Consider the following 13,261-nt stretch of genomic DNA (forward strand, 5'->3'; position numbering starts at 1 on the left):
AGTTTTACGTTGTTAAATTAAGTAAAATAATTTTTAGGTAAAATTTGATTAAATTAACAAAAAAAAATATATATATATATATATTATACAGCTTTAAAAAAAATTGTATCAAGATATAATATTATGAACATTAATATTTCTTCTGATAAAAATTTAAAACACAACATTTATTTATTAATACTTTGAAATATTTTGGACTTAAATATATTGTAGGTATAAAGGTTTTGAGACTTGTTGGTTTAATTGAAACTATTTTCATTGCAATATTTAAAGAATCTGCTGTAAATATTTATATGATACGGTTTCACAGAATTGTTTTTATTTTTATACATTTTATGGCTCGCTATGTGAACATAATATATAGGTTACACAACAACTATACATGATAATTATGAAAATAATAATAATAATAATAAAAAAAAATAATCACGAAGTGTTATTCGTCGAACGATTAGATAATACTTTTTTAACTATAATTTAATGAATCAAATATTTTATTATACAAAAAGACAATACTTTTCACGATCAACTTATTTTAAATGGCGATAAAAAGAAAATATTATACTATTTATACTACACGTACTTATAGATTTTTCTTTTCACTTTTAGTACACAATTAAAATAATTTTCTTAATGTTTTGAGGGTTTTTACAATTGTATTATTTTAACTGTTATTTAAAACTACCCGTTATCTAGTAATTGTATTTTTGAGTTATAAGCATGATCTATAGGATATAATTTGTTTAGTATACAGTACGCAAATTGTAAATGCAGGGTTTATAGTTCCTTAATATAATATTATGTAATACTAGAGACTCTGAATGTGTTATATTGAAGTAATCACCTTCCGAGTTCTGAGTAATGTTAATACATTTCCCACCCAGTGTCTTTATTTTTAATTCTTTTCCTTCTTCTTCTTGTTTTTTTTTTTTTTTTTTTTTTGTTTAAGTAAAGCTTCAATATAATTTGATTTAAGATAATTGGCAATATTGTGTTTAATTGATATCAAGCAGTCCGCGTAGATTTGATTTCTTACTAGATAATAGTTTATACGTTTTACGTAGTTAACTTTTGAAAAGTTAACATATTTTATTTGTTTCAGACATTTAAAATGTCTATCATCGAATCATGAAAAATCTAATTGGTGAATCTAAGGAGTTATATTAAATTTATGTATACGATTTTCTACAGAATCAACCTATGTGTTAATTCTTATTATTTGAACAAAACAATTTAGTTTTTATTATTTGATATCATATTAATCGGTTAAACGAAAAAAAAAAACTTTGACTATTTCTCTCGATATTTTACCTCTGATGTTGAACTCGATAATTTGTATCTTTCGATAAAAGTCTGTGTAATTTCAAAAGTTCATAGAAGTTTTTCAGTATGAAAAGTTATTTTACTCCACAAAAAAGGGTAAAAAAAATTCAAATAACGAACGTGCATATATTTAGCTATATATCTAATTAAAAAAGGACACCGTGTGTTGATAATTTATGAAATCTTAGTATAAAACTTGTCTAGATAAACAAAATATATTGTGTGTGAATAGGTTTCTACAATTTTTTTTTTTAAATTTTATTACATCGGATGCTTATAAAAAGTTTCGCATACAAACAAATTCACCACATTTATTAATAATATGTACTGCTGTATACAAAATCAAACAATAATATTTCGTAATTTTTTGTAAATTTAATAATTGAGACGTTATTAATAAGTTTATTTTCGCTATAAATTGTTATCTATTCTAATTTATTGATTCGTGTTAATTTAATATTATTTTCCTGAGATGCGATTTCTGTAATATACATAACTCATATTATGATGATGTTTCAGAAATTTTCAGTTTGTTATGTTTAGATATAAAAAGTTTATAATAATACATATCATACCTCAGATATGCATATAATGTACATCATGCTTATCATTGTTTTGTATAATTTGTTCATTTTACAACAAATTTCAATAATTTAGACGGATCTGTTGTTTTCGAAACGGCTATTTTACTCTAACCAGAGAGTTATTGAGTTATAATTTTGTAACATTTCAAAATCGCAAGTTCCTGAATTTTACGATCATGTATACAGGAATGGTGTAATGATAAATTGACCATTGGATTTTAACTTCCTAAATGTAATTTTGTACGGAAATTCGTCAAATGTGCGTATAGATCTGTTTACGTACATAATCGTTCAAATGTGTTTCTCCCTTCGTCGAATATTCTCTTACATTTGAATAATTTTCCAATAGTCGTGCCGGAACTTGTATAAATTCGATTTCTATATGAACGCATTACCACCGTGTGGAATGTTGTTTCCGTAAACCGTAAAATCTGAACAATATAAAAGTTACTCGAGAAAACATATTGTGGAATCCAATTTTCAAAATATTGATGAGTTTAGGTAAAATAAACATAATATGCTATTTCACCCCATATATACGTATAATAACAATCATAATATAATATAATGTACAAATTAAAATTATGAATTGAATTTTACATAATTGTAACAGAAAGTTCACTAAAAACATCTTTAAAATAGGTAAGTACTTAATATTTCAATAACTTCGTTAGATATTAATAATAAATGTTTATTATTGTTTATTTCATGACCATATTTTAAATGTTATAGATATGTTAATATTTTTTATCTATTTTAATAATTTTGTTACTTTTTAATACAACCTATTCATTTATCTTTATAACTAAATACAATGCAATTAGATTTGTTTATATTTTAAACGATTTTGTGAACAATTGATTACTTTTTTTATTATTTTATTTAATTTAAATAGATGTTTAAAATTTTAATACAATATCTACTTTTTACACGTATAGTATTTCATTATATTGTACGTTATTATCTACTGAATCATTAGTTTGTTGTTGCCTGATGGTTATTTAAGTTAGAACGTCAAAATTATAGTTATATTTGTCTGTGTATGATACTGCAATCGTTATGTAATTTTGCGCTACCTACACGATTATTTTATAAGGATCACTGTAAGTCTGTAAATTGTATTAATTCAAGCTGATTAATTGTTTTCATGCGCCTTCTTCATTTTCTTTTCTTTGTATTTTGCTTATAAACAGAATATGCATTTACAGAAGTTTTAAATTTATTCGTTAGTTTTTTATTAATAATTTGCATGGGTATTATTGTTATTGATTAAAAAGGTTTCATGACGTGTATTTTAATGGAGTCGTAATTATTTTACCGGTTGTCTTTCAATAATAAATCTTAAATAATATAGCTGCATAAATGTCAAAAACAGAAAAATGTTAACTGTGATGGATATAAACGGCAAGCTTTTCTTAGACAGTATAATAATTATATAAAATAAATATGAAACAACATTTAAAAATTAAAGACATAACAAGTCTGAAATCTTTTATATTTGTATACATGGCCATTTTTTATGATAAACATAGTAGCCACAACCGCTGTACGGTAGTTTATCAAAATTAAACTCAAAATCAAAGAAATACAAACTTAAATAAAAATCATGCCAAGCAAAATTAAATAAATTATTTGTGTTTAGATGTAGATAGGTTTAATCATGATATTTTAAGTGTAACGTAAAAAATGTTTTTAAGTATCTTAAAGTTATACATTTGTATTTTAGTGTGCAAGAATATACTAGGATTTTTCTTTATTTTATTAACAATTTTGTTAATTTACATCCAATAAATTATAACCCTATCATCATCATGTTGAATATAATTACTATTTAGTATTTACTAAATAATTTTAGTTTTTTAAATATTTAACTACCATATCAAAATGTAGAACGACATAATACAAAATCTTCTTAATAGTTAATAATTTCAAGTGTTCGTTGTTAGTTTGTTTATAGTAAATATACGATTTGTGTTTCAATCATTTGTCAATCATTATTTGAACGTATTATGTATATACGTACGAATTATGAAGTTAAATGAGATATCATTGACGTTTAAATATTTTTTTCAAGTATATTATAGTAAATATTTGTATACGTATAAATATCTTATTTTAAGTACAATTTATTCTCATCGCGAAAAAAATATGAAGTAGGCAATAGTTTTGATACGCAATAGATAAGAAATAATTTTGGTTAATTCGCTAACTCGGAATTCAGTACATTACTAACTGATAATTTCAACTACTGTGTATTACATAATATAATTGAATGCATAATATTATAAATTCTTGGATACGACTTTAAAATAATAGCCGCAAGATTTTTGACAATAGACTACATAAATATAGTGTAAGAGTTATTTTTATGGCACAAATACTACAGCGCAAATGCATATAAAATGACAAACAGACGTCTCATTATGCATAAAACCGTCATCGCTATAATATTATGTGTCTTTCTCATTGAATACGTCATTGTTAGTTATCATTATCACCAAGCAGACAACTACAGACAAAACGAAAAACAATTTTATCATAATGATGGCAATTATTAATATCAAATACCTGTGTATATAAACACATAATTTTCATTGTATCTGATTCAGCATATAAATAACGATATTGCTTCTTTTTTTATAATTTAACCATAAGTGTTTAAAAAATATAATATGTCAAGTTTTTCCTTTATGTTTTTTTTCTTTTACATAAATAAATGTACTTTTATTTGTACATAGTTGGCAAATGAATGTCGTTAGTCGTCTGTCCAAGTTATTTTGGGTTACACGCACAATAACGAAAGTTATTTATATGGGGTGGGTTTACAAAAGATATAAAACAGCCCAGTCTTTAGTTGTAACAAAGAAAATACTAAAATAAAATAAATATATTTTTATGTCTGAACGGTGAGACACAATATATTATTATATAATGTCAATTTTTATTCAATGAGACGTCTATTTTGCAAGTAATATAATATGGAAAGTGTTATTTTAAAAATAAAATATAAATGTGGAACACTTTATATTACTGAATCGTTGGAAATATAAATTAGATCAAGTATAATTTTTTTTTTTAATTCCCAACTTTTAATACCTATGGTTTGCAATTTTATTTTTTTAAATTATGTCAACAACTTTTAATAATCTCCTCATTAGCATAAGAATCAAATTAATAAAAAACTATGGTAAAAATTAAATGTTTATGTTTAAATTACAATTTAAAAGTACTTAAAAAAAAAAAAGAAATAACAATTGAAAAAACAGCAAGAAATTATAAAATATAGACTATAGGTACTTATTGATTAAACTGTGCTTTATATTCACATTGTTTATGAATTTCAAAAATTTATTGAATAAATGCGAGAATTACTAATATTACACTTAAAAATATATTTAATAATTGATTTATATATTTAGCTATTATAATTGAAATCAAAACAAATATAAATATCGAGATCCTCTCAGAATCAATCTTTTCAGTTAAAATTTAAATTAAACATAGGTAACAAATTACTATCTCATAAGTCATAATGAATCAAAGCCCAATATTATACATAATATTTTTATTCAACCAATAAAATGTATATTATAATGAATTAATGTCTGATTTATATTTAATTATAACTAAACCGATATTTGTTGAACTTATTTTTTTTTAATAAAACAATTTTATCATTGACATGTTACATTTGACGGTTCACGTAAGCCAACACTTATTTATTTTGATTATTTGGGCTAGAAGTGTATTATAATGTTCATCGAGTTTTCGTCAATTTCCGTATAAATTATTAAATTATAATTCAAGATAGTATTATCTTAATAAAAACCTTTAAAATAATTTTAAAGTAATTTCCAGGTATACATAGATTACACAACCGTCTTAGGTCTTTTTGTCGTTGATGATGCTAATCGATAGGGCTTTATACGTTAATTAATTTGGATCCTTGATAAATCACTCGAAACCACTTTATCACTGTCAGCACTGGCTTATCAGCACTTCGTAAACTTCTAATCGGGTTACCCTTTGTTTCTTCTTCATATATATATATATATTTTTATAGACCAGTTAAATTGACTTCTTCTATTACCATTAAAAATGGAGGCGATAAAGAATAACGATGGTGTGCATCTAAGAACCATTAAAGTAAACAGAATGCGTATAAAATAATAATAAGAAAAAAATGCCATTAGCAATAAATCAACTTCGGCGAAAACTCATTTTAATGCGATTTAAACACAAATATAAATTGAATGTAAAATTGCACCTTTTTGAGGGACTAAATGTTAACGATACTTTAATGACAGATTTATCTTGACTGGTCGAAGATGCGTGATGTTGCCAAAATAATAAAAATATTCTAAACACTGTTAAAAAAAACTTTTTATTCATTTAAAACATTACACAGTGGAAATTAGTGAGATAATATAAATTTCATATTTTTGTAATAAAGTTTTTTTTTTTTTAAGAAAATTTATGCTCACTAATGAATGTATTATAAATTATAACACAATATATAATTAAAAATAAAATGTAAAAGCATATAACAAAATTATAAATTTTTAATCTTCGACGTTAAATGATCCAAATTGTATACTAATTCTAAAATAAATTCTACTATAGTATTTATTTTTTTTACAATTACTAAGAGCGAAAAAAAAGTTTAAAATAATTATATCAAGATTTAAAATTCTAAAATATTTCATGTTTAGAAAAATAAATAAAAATAGTTATTAAATAAATTGTTAATAATGAAATTATTTGAAATAATTATATTCATATTACAATATTAACTCTATAATAAAATAGCGCTTTTATAATCGTATTAAAAAAGTTCTATGAATCTATAGGATCTAAAATAGTTGCTCCACTTAGTCAATCAGTTAATTTTCGTCGCTATTAAAAAATAGCTGCATACGTCATAAAGAAATAAATATTTTATTATTGAATTTGCTTGTCGAAGATAACAGTATAACACTGAATACCGTTCAAATTCCTCGTACACACAGTAGTATTTGCCTAAACATCGCGACTACCAACGGATATAACGCATTAAAAAATAAAAACAATATCAATAATAATATTATGATTATTAAAATTGGACACTTCATTTGAACGTGTTAGAATCACTGGTTAATAATACCATAGTACGTATTGTTTAACCAAATATTATCGATTATTACAAGTTATTCGAATGAGAAGTCGATTACGAAAAACTATTATTATTTTATTACGAAAGCTTTAACGACGTTTATTTGGTTTATATTTTTCATATTATGTTAACTTTATATTTATTTTTGCATGTTAAACATATTTCACACATTTAAAGAATGTTTAATTGGCCTTAATAATTGTTTTGTACTTTTTATAGATATCTTGATAGTTAAGTAAATTCTAGATTTTTATAAATATCTTATAGATATTGTATTTTCTACTCATCTAAAAGTTGTATTTATTTTTATTAAATGTAAATTATGAATTTTATTAAACAAAAACAATAATTTTCAATTTACCAAAATTAAATCATGAAACTATTATTTTTTTTTCAATTCGTTCGAATGTAATAACAAATAAGTAATAAGTAATAATTACGTAATAATATTGTCATTGCGAAAAACCGCGATTAGAATGACTAGCAGTGTTGATGTTTTTTCTTGGAATACTTTTTATTTATAGATGGAATTTCTTCTTATACGTTGATGTTTTAGCTCTCGTACTTCGATAAGTTATTAATTTATACTTCTTATAAATATGTAGGATTAGCCCATATTTGAGTTTTCACGAGTCGCTTTAGTATATGAGTACAACATGCAATTTATTGGTCATCACTGTTCCGTATCCGTCACACTATATTGGATCACCCCGTGACTGCAAAATATTTTATAATAGGTATATTATAATAATAGTTAAATTGTTGATATGCGATCTGGATTTTAGTTATTTTTAAATAAATTTTGATCTAAAATAACTAATTGCGTCTGTAAATAATATTTATACACATATATACATAATATTATGTAATTATGCACGTAAATAAAGAATAAAGTACATTTTTAAATTATTAGGGTACCTATGTTTTTAAGATCTAAATTATTTAATATATTTTAAATATAAACCATTTGCATCATTGTTATTATTAAGATATTATATTGGTTCTTATGAATCGCTAACTGTAGATAGGTGACATGTTCATTTTTATCAATTTTGATTTGGCTGCATCCAAGTTGGGTCCCGAATTTAAAATTGCTACACTAGTTTTATAGGTACTACACTAGTTCGGTCCTGAATTATTTTAGGTACAACACTAGTGGATTTATCGTCTTTCTGCAGTTAGCGATTCTTTTAGCCTTAAGGGAAGGGACTGGGGCGCGATTCATTTTCGGTCGAAAATATAGCTCACTTCTTCAATCATTAAACCTTATATAATGTTCTGATATTAATTTTGAACATGGATTTGTATTCGCCACTAAATTATCTATGCTTTGACAATTTTTTTTTTGTGATTTTTATTTTTTTTTTACTTCGAAATTTACCAACAAAAAAAGTAAAAATAAAGCATATTCATAATTCAAATTTAAATACATTGATATAGAATATGAAAAATGTACGACTGTTTAAGCATAGAAAATTTAAAGAAAAATTCAAATCTGCTTTTAAAATTGAAACCGGAACATTCTACTGAACGTAGTGATTATTGTCACTTGTAGTATTTTTGAAAAAACAAATGTTTGTAATTTTAAGGTAATATCTGTTTGACACGTGCATGCGCGTAGGTAAAATAACAGACGTCATTATAATATCCCTATACAACGTGATCGTAACATTTCAGGAATCGAACACAACTGATTAATGATTATTAGTATTATAATAATATATACAAAATATGTATTAATGTATAGGTAATAGAATTTATTGTAGGAGTATTAAATTATATCATACACTATACAGGTATAGTTAAAATTATTTTTGTATCGTTGTCATTTGTTATTAGAAATATCAAGTAATGATGATGTTAACGACACGCCAAACATGATAAGGAAGTTCATATGCGATATCTTATTATAATTATTATTACTGTTACTTATTTTAAATTAAAATAATTTACAAATTTTCGTGATTTTGAAGAATTTTGTCAAAAGTCTTACTTTAAACACTCATAAAAATGTAATGTGGATTTACGCTCAAATTATTTAAATTTCCACTATGAACAATTTATGAGAAAATTTGTACTAAATTTTCAAATTTTTTGACCAAACAAAACAATTTTTTGGACAATAATTTAAAAAATAACTGAACTAATTTATTTTTACTTTTCCTGATGTTTTTGAAAACTATTGGGAATTTTTAATATCCCAAATTTTGATGACAGACAAATAAATAATATAATAATAATAAGAAGAAAAATTCACACACACATTGTAAAATCAAAACAATTATCACTTCGCTCAGTATTCTAATATATTTTAAACAACGATAAAATTGAAATATTTACATAACATTAGTTTTTGATAAAATTTCGATTTTTTTTCAAATTGCATAGGTACTTTTATTAAATCATCAATTCAACGTATTAAACATAAGGATTTCGAATGTTCATTCTCAGAAAATATGATGTTAGTCAATAAAAAAGAAAATAGATTTTTTTGCTATTTTGTTTTCAAATGTTTAGTATGTGAAATTGTTGAAAATATATAAGCTGTTATGTGTTTTTTTTTATAAGTAAGTTTTTAAATGCTGTGGAGGGTGACTGATTGCAGCAATCGCGCTACGTCAGCCAAACAATCAATTATTACATCAAACATATTATGTATTAGTCGCAAGGTAGATTACTAGGTACTCAAGTTTTGGTTATTCGTTAATCGTTTATTTAAGTGACAACCATATTCTTATCTTTTTCAGAGCTCTTTATTCTCATACATATTCTAGTATTTGTGTTTAAATGTGTTATTTAAAGGTAAAAAATAAACAAAAAATACAATAAACAGTGAATGCTACTAGTTGTGTTCTGAATAATTTTAAATTATGAAATTATTGTGTAATTATAAAATATGTATAATAATATACCTTTACAGGTATAATTTCCTTAAGACGCGATCAGCTGCAGTCCCCTTAAAATAATGCTTACAATTCCTTCAAATTTTACTGTTACATTTTATTTTTTACTAGTCATTCATATGTTACCTTTTTCAAAAACCGATAGGTTAGTAATCAGTATAAATTTTGATCACGAACTTCGTTCAGAATCTAAATAATGATATCAAATAATAACGATTTTTTTTTAATTGGAAATCTTACATCACAGCTGTGACATCGTATAAGATTTAATTTTTTATTAATATATTTAATGTGATTTTTTTTTATAAAATACTTAACCATACAAAATAATAAATTTAAAAATGTTGAGTATTTTTTATATATTAAAACGTTATTATATATCTACCCATTAAATTCATTACGTAATTAACCGAGGTAATCATTCTTATACATAGTATTTACATTGAGTTTAAAGTACCCGTTAAGTTTATAGCGGGATTATAGTGGTATTAGATAATGATTACAATTATAGGTCGATGTGTTGCAGTACACTGAGAATGCAGTGAAAATTGTTAGGATAATGGTTAGGGTCGTATACTTGATAATTTATCAGATAATTATATTTGCTTTACTCCTTGGTCGAGAAAGGTATTTCGTTTTAATTAGTTAATATATACCTAGATTAGTAATAAAATAAATACTCATAATATAATATAAAATATACAAAATCAAACTTTAACAGTAATTTTGATTTTTGGCCTAACAATTTCACTATCTTGTTATTCTGTATGAATGTAGATGTTTTATGTATTGTTTAGATTTAATTTTTCTAAAATGTTTTTCAAATCGTAGATTTTAATTGTTATTATGGTTATTGTTTTGTAATTTAAAACTTAAAAATACTTTTATATAAAGAATGATCATATTATTGATTAAATCTTTGAAAAAAACCTGGGATAGGTTAAATTAACATCTTATCGTATAATATATTGGTAGTTTGGTTAACAAATATTAAAAAAATTAAATGAACAAACCTTTAAATATAAATGTAAAGCACTTAAAACTTTGTTTATTTGTATATAATAATATTGTACAATGTCATTTTATGAATCACGGTTTAAATTTTCAAATTAATATTCAATGAACATAAACTGAATTGCTTTACTAGATTTGTAGTGTTTTTAATGAGACCTATATTTCTATATTTTAGGATATTTATGTGATCTGTATGATGTAAAATATTATATAATATTATCATGTTTTATGTTATTTTTACTAGAACCACTCAAGTACGATTAGTATATTTGTATGATAAATAATTTTTCATTTCAAAATAATTAAAATTTTAAATATTGAAATTCAATAGCTGGTTACATGTATTTATTTTAAGTTAAAAAAAAAAAAAAAAAAACAATGTACTACTCAACAATATAACATTTTTTTTACCAAACTGATATGGATTAAAATATCTGTAAATATTACTGTAAATTATACATCATAAAAATAATATCTCCATTATATCTTGTTCATTAATTTTTTTTATTTTATTTTCAAATGTATATACTGTTAGGTGTACTGATAAATGATAAAAAAAATAAATAAAAAATAACAAAAACTCAACATTTTTTTCCCAATATTCATACTTAAAATACTTAATTTAAATATAAATATTTTGTGTTATTATTATTTTTGCTACTTATTACTTAATTAATATTTTTACAGAGTTAGTTGGAAAAATAGTGAACACAATAAATTATAATAATAATATACTGTGCTATTGTAATATACAAAGTAGTTAGATAAATAATTATGATTTATATCTAACCATATAATTTTTCCTTTTTGAATAAAAATAATAGTAATCGTAAAATAATAATAATAAAAAAAAAACAATACTATATATTTATAAATGTATTTATTTATTGTTGATCCATACCATATACTTTATTGAATGTTACACGATTGGGCACTTTAACCCGATATACATAAAAAAAAAATCAATACGGATCGTTGAATTAGTATTAGGTTTACAACTAGACACTAAAATATATATTATATAATATATAGGTATTTAACATTATATTTTTTCTTTATATTCTATTATGATCAAAGAATTTAATATACATTTAAATTTTCATGAGTTATGCAAAACCTATGCGTATATAAAATGTTGTTCATTAACTTGTATAATATATTATTTATCTTTTAGTAAAAATGTTCGTCAATATTATCAAACGTATTACGATATGCCGTCATAGACTTATAGTATATTAAGATAATAAATTATTACAAAAGTTCAGGGTTTGTCTGTATTGAAATGTCGCGTAATGGATTATGTCGAAATAGAATGATAATATATATATTATAAAAACAAAATATTGCGATCTAACAGGTAGTCGTAGGTATAAACTACAAACATTTTAATATGTATTTGTTAGTAAGTTAGCATGTAAATATTTGTATTAAAAATCACCATTATATGAATACTACATTTAGTAACATAGACAGGATTTTATAGAGCGCTTTATTTTATGAATAGATAATTAGATTCTTATACATTTTTATTTTTTTTTATTTTGTAACATTAAATATTTTGTATTATTATACAAATAATTAAATATACTTAATTATGTTTGCATATTAACTGATGAATTGAAAATCTAAAATCTAAGTAAAGTACTTTCACAACTTTTTAAGTTAAATGCAACTCAAATATTGATCTTCTAGAATATTTTTGTAAAAAAAAAAAAATGTAGTTCATTAAATATTTTTTTTTTTTACTGATATTTTCTGTTGGTTAACTACAGTTGAGGATTCCGACTAATGTGAGCACTGGCTAATATGGGCATCAAAGTGGTCTGGTCTCAATTCCAATGTATATCAACAAGGTTAAAAAGAATCGCATAATATGAGCACTCACACTCAGAGCACTTGGTTAGGTTTATGTGGACAATTTTTATTTTATCGTGACGTTAGAATATACACAAGAGGGTAACAAGGGTAGTCCATCTGATAAGCTTGAAGCGTGTGCAAATTTTGTAAACCAGATTCACACTAAACAGCTTGACAACGAGTAATAATTACTATTGTTGTATACCTTCCACATTAAAAAAGTAATTTTATTTACTATGTTATATTTAATTTTATTTATATAGTAATTTAATATTTTTTCAGTTATACAATTTACGTGTGCAAAATAAAAACTTTTTTTGATATCATAATTTTTTTTTTTTTAACTAATTTTCCAAAAACGTGCCCTTATTAAGCGAAATCCACTGTATTAAGTATTTTCGTTTACATGAATAAACTAAAAATTATTC

General features: G+C 23.3%; 1 protein-coding gene across 1 annotated transcript in view; it reads left to right on the plus strand.

The window, feature by feature from the left end:
• Positions 1-13,261, plus strand: part of LOC112602199 (carbonic anhydrase-related protein 10) — a 105,410-nt gene that overhangs the window by 47,308 nt on the left and 44,841 nt on the right. The gene's annotated exons all lie outside the window — the stretch shown is intronic.

The sequence above is a fragment of the Melanaphis sacchari genome, unplaced genomic scaffold (assembly GCF_002803265.2).
Source record: "Melanaphis sacchari strain LSU unplaced genomic scaffold, SCAv2.0 Contig84_pilon_pilon, whole genome shotgun sequence".
In the NCBI taxonomy this organism is placed as follows: Eukaryota; Metazoa; Arthropoda; class Insecta; order Hemiptera; family Aphididae; genus Melanaphis; species Melanaphis sacchari.